Source organism: Thalassophryne amazonica, chromosome 6 (assembly GCF_902500255.1).
Source record: "Thalassophryne amazonica chromosome 6, fThaAma1.1, whole genome shotgun sequence".
In the NCBI taxonomy this organism is placed as follows: Eukaryota; Metazoa; Chordata; class Actinopteri; order Batrachoidiformes; family Batrachoididae; genus Thalassophryne; species Thalassophryne amazonica.
This window is the reverse complement of record NC_047108.1, coordinates 117,843,283-117,850,560: the sequence shown is the minus strand read 5'-3', so window position 1 is coordinate 117,850,560 and position 7,278 is coordinate 117,843,283.

Sequence of the window (7,278 nt, the reverse complement as noted above, 5' to 3'; positions counted from 1 at the left end):
TATTGGGGTGATATGGTACTATGAGGTCCCTAAGATAAGATGGGACCTGATTATTCAAAACCTTATAAGTAAGAAGAAGAATTTTAAATTCTATTCTAGAATTAACAGGAAGCCAATGAAGAGAAGCCAATATGGGTGAAATATGCTCTCTTCTTCCAGTCCTCGTCAGTACTCTAGCTGCAGCATTTTGAATTAACTGAAGGCTTTTCAGGGACCTTTTAGGACAACCTGATAATAATGAATTACAGGAGTCCAGCCTAGAGGAAATAAATGCATGAATTAGTTTTTCAGCATCACTCTGAGACAAGACCTTTCTAATTTTAGAGATATTGCGCAAATGCAAAAAAGCAGTCCTACATATTTGTTTAATATGCGCATTGAATGACATATCCTGATCAAAAATGACTCCAAGATTTCTCACAGTATTACTAGAGGTCAGGGTAATGCCATCCAGAGTAAAGATCTGGTTAGACACCATGTTTCTAAGATTTGTGGGGCCAAGTACAATAACTTTAGTTTTATCTGAGTTTAAAAGCAGGAAATTAGAGGTCATCCATGTCTTTATGTCTGTAAGACAATCCTGCAGTTTAGCTAATTGGTGTGTGTCCTCTGGCTTCATGGATAGATAAAGCTGGGTATCATCTGCGTAACAATGAAAAGTTAAGCAATGCTGTCTAATAATACTGCCTAAGGGAAGCATGTATAAAGTGAATAAAATTGGTCCTAGCACAGAACCTTGGGGAACTCCATAATTAACCTTAGTCTGTGAAGAAGATTCCCCATTTACATGAACAAATTGTAATCTATTAAATAAATATGATTCAAACCACTGCAGCACAGTGCCTTTAATACCTATAGCATGCTCTAATCTCTGTAATAACATTTTATGGTCAACAGTATCAAAAGCAGCACTAAGGTCTAACAGAACAAGTACAGAGATGAGTCCACTGTCTGAGGCCATAAGAAGATCATTTGTAACCTTCACTAATGCTGTTTCTGTACTATGATGAATTCTAAAACCTGACTGAAACTCTTCAAATAGACCATTCATCTGCAGATGATCAGTTAGCTGTTTTACAACTACCCTTTCAAGAATTTTTGAGAGAAAAGGAAGGTTGGAGATTGGCCTATAATTAGCTAAGATAGCTGGGTCAAGTGATGGTTTTTTAAGTAATGGTTTAATTACTGCCACCTTAAAAGCCTGTGGTACATAGCCAACTAATAAAGATAGATTGATCATATTTAAGACCGAAGCATTAATTAATGGTAGGGCTTCCTTGGGCAGCCTGGTAGGAAAGGGGTCTAATAGACATGTTGTTGGTTTGGAGGAAGTAACTAATGAAAATAACTCAGACAGAACAATCAGAGAGAAAGAGTCTAACCAAATACCGGCATCGCTGACAGCAGCCAAAGAGAAGGATATGTCTTTGGGATGGTTATGAGTAATTTTTTCTCTAATAGTTAAAATTTTATTAGCAAAGAAAGTCATGAAGTTATTACTAGTTAAAGACTCTTTTTCCAGGCTAAGTGAGGATCTTCTAAATTAGTGAGACGCCATTTCCTCTCCAACTTACGAGTTATCTGCTTTAAGCTGCGAGTTTGTGAGTTATACCACGGAGTCAGGCACTTCTGATTTAAAGCTCTCTTTTTCAGAGGAGCTACAGCATCCAAAGTTGTCTTCAATGAGGATGTAAAACTATTGACGAGATGGTGTTTTCTGGTTTCTTTACTCCTCACTGATAATTAACTGAATTATTTTGGATGGAGGACAAATTAAATCATTGAAGGACATCATCTTGGGCTTTGGGAAACATTGATTGACATTTATCATTATTTTGGGACCTTTTTATGGAAAACAACAACTAATTGAGGAGCTACAGCATCCAAAGTTGTCCTCAAAGAGGATATAAAACTATTGACGAGATAATCTATCTCACTCATAGAGTTTAGGTAGCTACTCTGCACTGTGTTGGTATATGGCATTGGAGAACATAAAGAAGGAATCATATCCTTAAACCTAGTTACAGCGCTTTCTGAAAGACTTCTACTGTAATGAAACTTATTCCCCACTGCTGGGTAGTCCATCAGAGTAAATGTAAATGTTATTAAAAAATGATCAGACAGAAGGGAGTTTTCAGGGAATACTGTTAAGTCTTCAATTTCCATACCATAAGTCAGAACAAGATCTAAGGTTTGATTAAAGTGGTGGGTGGACTCATTTACATTTTGAGCAAAGCCAATCGAGTGTAACAATAGATTAAATGCAATGTTGAGGCTGTCATTCTCAGCTGTCATTCTCAGCATCTGTGTGGAAGTTAAAATCGCCCACTATAATTATCTTATCTGAGCTAAGCACTAAGTCAGACAAAAGGTCCGAAAATTCACAGAGAAACTCACAGTAACGACCAGGTGGACGATAGATAACAACAAATAAAACTGGTTTTTGGGACTTCCAATTTGGATGGACAAGACTAAGAGTCAAGCTTTCAAATGAATTAAAGCTCTGTCTGGGTTTTGGATTAATTAATAAGCTGGAGTGGAAGATTAGTGAGCCCTTCTTTGAGGAGAGTTAAAACAGCCAAGTGAAGTGTCAAAGGTCAAACCTATGCTTGAACAATCTATAAACTGATCTAAAAAAAAGAAATAAAAATCAGGAAATGTGAGGTTTGAAGCAGAGAGTACATAGAAATCTCAGGGAAAATGTAATTCAAAAAGTAAGTTTTACTTAAGACCATTGTTTTGCATACTTCTGAAAGACTGTGGCAGTGCAACACTCGAGAATAATCCCTCTTTACTTACCCTCACAGAAAATATAGCCTCGAAAATGAAGTTTTTCTGACTCCTGGCGCCACTGACAAGTTCCTCATTTGGCATCTCGTTTACAGCCTCAGGACAAATGCAATTCGTGTATTTAACTGACATCTTCCAAACAACAATGAAAAGCTTATTGGCGCACGGGGATGGTCGCACACATTATTTGTCACTGCAGAGGAGAGGTAATGAGTGAACTGCATGAGGTAAAATTCAGTTAGTTTTTCGGCGGAGGAAATCACAGTTATCGCCGCAAAGACGATAAGAAAATTTCCCTCCAGTCTTGAGAATTAATGAAATAGTCAAGCTTAGTTGCAGATATTTGCGTTTAGCATGCCTATACTATCAAATGTTCCTCGGAGCTTTGATGTGCCATTATTAGCAGTGTGCACGGCTGCCTGAGGAATACTAAATGTTCATTCAGTAGATTAATCCCAAATATTCTTTTGTTCTGTTGCCTTTCTAAAGCTCAGTGGGGCATTTGTTAATTTCTTCTGTAATTATCACTTTGCAATTCCCTCGATGAAGCAGGTTCTTTTACTGTATACATCCCACTAAACCTTCTGAGTGAATTAAGCCCCAAAACCTGGAACTGTGCTGATGGTATGAGTCCAAGAAGAAAAGTTTTTTGTAAACATGGATCATTCAGAAACAGGTGCATGATAAGACCCGCACACACAGTGACATCTATGTGTTATTTTTGGCATGTGTTTAATTCAGTTTATATATATTTGTGCCAAATCACAACATGTCGCCCCAAGGTGTTTCCCATGGGTAAAGTCTAACCTCACCAAGAACCCTGAGCAAGCACATTGGTGATAGTGGTAAGGAAAAGCTGGAGCTAGGCTGTTTGTTTTACAGTTGAAAGGCTTTGTGTTTCCCAAAAGTTCAAAGTTTGCGCAGCACAAAAACAGAGAGAGAGAAAAAGAGAGAGACGGAGAGACAGAAACAGGCAGAGAGAGCGAGAGAGACAGGCAAGTCTATAAAAATAATGCTAGAAAAGTCTATAAAAAATAAAAGTACTTACAGTTGTATGCAAAAGTTTTGGCACCCCTGATAATTTGCATGATTTTCCTTTATAAATCATTGGTTGTCTGGAACAGAAATTTCAGTTAAATATATCATATAGCAGATGACCACACTGATGTCTGAGAAGTGAAATGAGGTTTCTAGTATTTACAGAAAGTGTGCAATAATTATTTAAACAAAATTGGGCAGATGCATAAATGTGGGCACCCTTGTCATTTTATTGATTTGAATACATTTAGCACTAATTAATGGAACACAAAATTGGTTTGGCAAGCTCATTGACCCTTTGACCTCCTTACACAGGTGAATCCAATCATGAGCATAAGAAAGGGTATTTACGGTGGCCATTTGCAAATGTTTCTCCTCTTTGCATCTCTTCTAATGAGTGGCAGCATGGAAGCCTCTAAACAACTCTCAAATGACCTGAAAACAAAGATTGTTCAACATCATGGTTTAGGGGAAGGATACAGAAAGCTATCTCAGAGATTTCAGCTGTCAGTTTCCACTGAGAGGAACATAGTGAGGAAATGAAGACCACAGGCACAGTACTAGCTAAGGCCTGAAATGGCAGGACAAGAAAAATCTCAGATAAGCTGAAGCGAAGGATGGAACAGTCATAGTCAACCCACAGACCTGCTCCAAAGACCTACAACATGATTATGCTACAGATAGTGTCTCTATGCATCATTCAACTATACAGTGCACTTTGCACAAAGAGATGTTGTATGATGTTGTAAAATTTGGAGGTGGTTCCATCATGCTGTGGGGCTGTGTGGCCAGTGCAGCTACTGGGAATCTTGTTAAAGTTAAGGGTCACATGGATTTCAGTCAATAGCAGATTCTTGAGAACAATGTTCATGAATCAGTGACAAACCTGAAGTTGCGCCGGGGCTGGATCTTTCAACAAGACAACGACCCTAAACACTGCTCAAAATCTACTAAGGCATTGATGCAGAGGAGCAAGTACAACATTCTGGAATGGCCATCTCAGTCCCCAGACCTGAATATTATTGAAAATCTGTGGTGTGAGGTTAAAGCCCCGTTTACACATAGACGGTTTTGTCGGCGGGTAGTACGTAGACTGAAGTTCGCGGTAGTTCCGACTGTTTTCACAGTGGAAAGGGGTGGAGCATTTCGCCGGCGTTTTGACCGCTGTACTATCCGCAAATAGGCAGATAAAACGCCGCTAAATCCACCGAATAAAGTGGCGTTTTGACGCCGTAGCATCCAGCACACGTCAGGCAACGGGGGTTAATACCCAGTTCTATCCTTTACAATCGCAGGTTAAGACACGCATGAGAATGGTGGTGTTCTGCTGCCGCTGATAATGCCCTGTGTACCGCTGGTTAATACCCAGGTTTTTATCCAGGCAAATCCTGCGTTACTCCAGGATCATTTGCATATAGGCACTGCCCCCAGAGTATAATAGGCTGAAGCAGCAGGAATACATGCCTCTGTCACTGCAGGGGGAGGGAGGTCATCCTCAGCCTTTTCTTCTCCTTCCTTTCCCCCTCCTCAACGTGTTGCTCTGTCTCCACCACAGGCCTCCCCTCTGCTTCTGAACCAGACCTCTTGGTTTCCTTCTTCTTTAAGTCCTTGCTGCTGCCAACTTTCTTTTAGGAGGCATACTGGAGCTTCTCTGCAAAAATATCTGGAGCTGGCCGCAAGTGAAAGGCCTTCATGCAGCGCGCTAGCGTTTTTATACTGACCGCCGCCTATCGGCTGTTTGAACGCCATTTTAACCGGGAGGTGGCGTTTAGAATGGCGTACTGTCCACTAGCACAGCAGTTTTGTCTGCCTCTGTCGCCAGTTAAAACGCTGTTGTGTACACCGATGTGGGCTCTATCTCCATTTTATACATCGTTGATTAGGGATACAAAGCCGGTCGCCGAATAACAGTGGTTTAAACTGCGGCACTACAGGAAGGGACAGGATGAAATGGCGATTAAAAAGTATCAAATGCCGTTGTTCGCGTTGTCTCTGTCGTCACGCGAATTCTCCGGGAGCGGTCCCGGAATTATTCGACATGTTGAATAATTTTTTCGATGATTCCCGTTGAAGCAGGAACTAAGCCATGCCCCCTAGCGCCGGCTTAACAACGGTGTTTGATCCCTAAGACGGCCCGGAGGAGCCAAAAATTCTTCCGGGACGCTTCCGGGAGCTGTTACCGTCTATGTGTAAACAAGGCTTAAGCGGGCTGTCCATGCTCGGAAACCATCAAACCTTAGATGTTTTGTAAAGAAGAATGGTCCAAAATACCTTCTACCAGAATCCAGACTCTCATTGGAAGCTATAGGAAGTGTTTAGAGGCTGTTATTTCTGCAAAAGAATGCTCTACTAATTATTGGTGTATTTTTTCTTTTGGGGTGCCTCAATTTATGCAGCTGCCTAATTTTGTTTAAAGAATTATTGCACACTTTCTGTAAATCCTATAAACTTCATTTCACTTCTCAAATATCATGGTGTTTGTCTACTATATGATATACACTCAACAAAAATATAACCACAACACTTTTGGTTTTGCTCCCATTTTGTATGAGATGAACTCAAAGATCTCAAACTTTTTCCACATACACAATATCACCATTTCCCTCAAATATTGTTCACAAACCAGTCTAAATCTGTGATAGTGAGCACTTCTCCTTTGCTGAGATAATCCATCCCACCTCACACGTGTGCCATATCAAGATGCTGATTAGACACCATGATTAGTGCACAGGTGTGCCTTAGACTGCCCACAATTAAAGGCCACTCTGAAAGGTGCAGTTTTGTTTTATTGGGGGGGATACCAGTCAGTATCTGGTGTGACCACCATTTGCCTCATGCAGTGCAACACATCTCCTTCGCATAGAGTTGATCAGGTTGTCAATTGTGGCCTGTGGAATGTTGGTCCACTCCTCTTCAATGGCTGTGCGAAGTTGCTGGATATTGGCAGGAACTGGTACACGCTGTCGTATACGCCGGTCCAGAGCATCCCAAACATGCTCAATGGGTGACATGTCCGGTGAGTATGCCGGCCATGCAAGAACTGGGACATTTTCAGCTTCCAAGAATTGTGTACAGATCCTTGCAACATGGGGCCGTGCATTATCCTGCTGCAACATGAGGTGATGTTCTTGGATGTATGGCACAACAATGGGCCTCAGGATCTTGTCACGGTATCTCTGTGCATTCAATTTCATTCTGTGTTCTTCGTCCATAACAGACGCCTGCCCATACCATAACCCCACTGCCACCATGGGCCACTCGATCCACAACATTGACATCAGAAAACCGTTCACCCACACGACGCCACACACGCTGTCTGCCATCTGCCCTGAACAGTGTGAACCGGGATTCATCCGTGAAGAGAACACCTCTCCAACGTGCCAAATGCCAGCGAATGTGAGCATTTGCCAACTCAAGTCGGTTACGACGACGAACTGGAGTCAGGTCGAG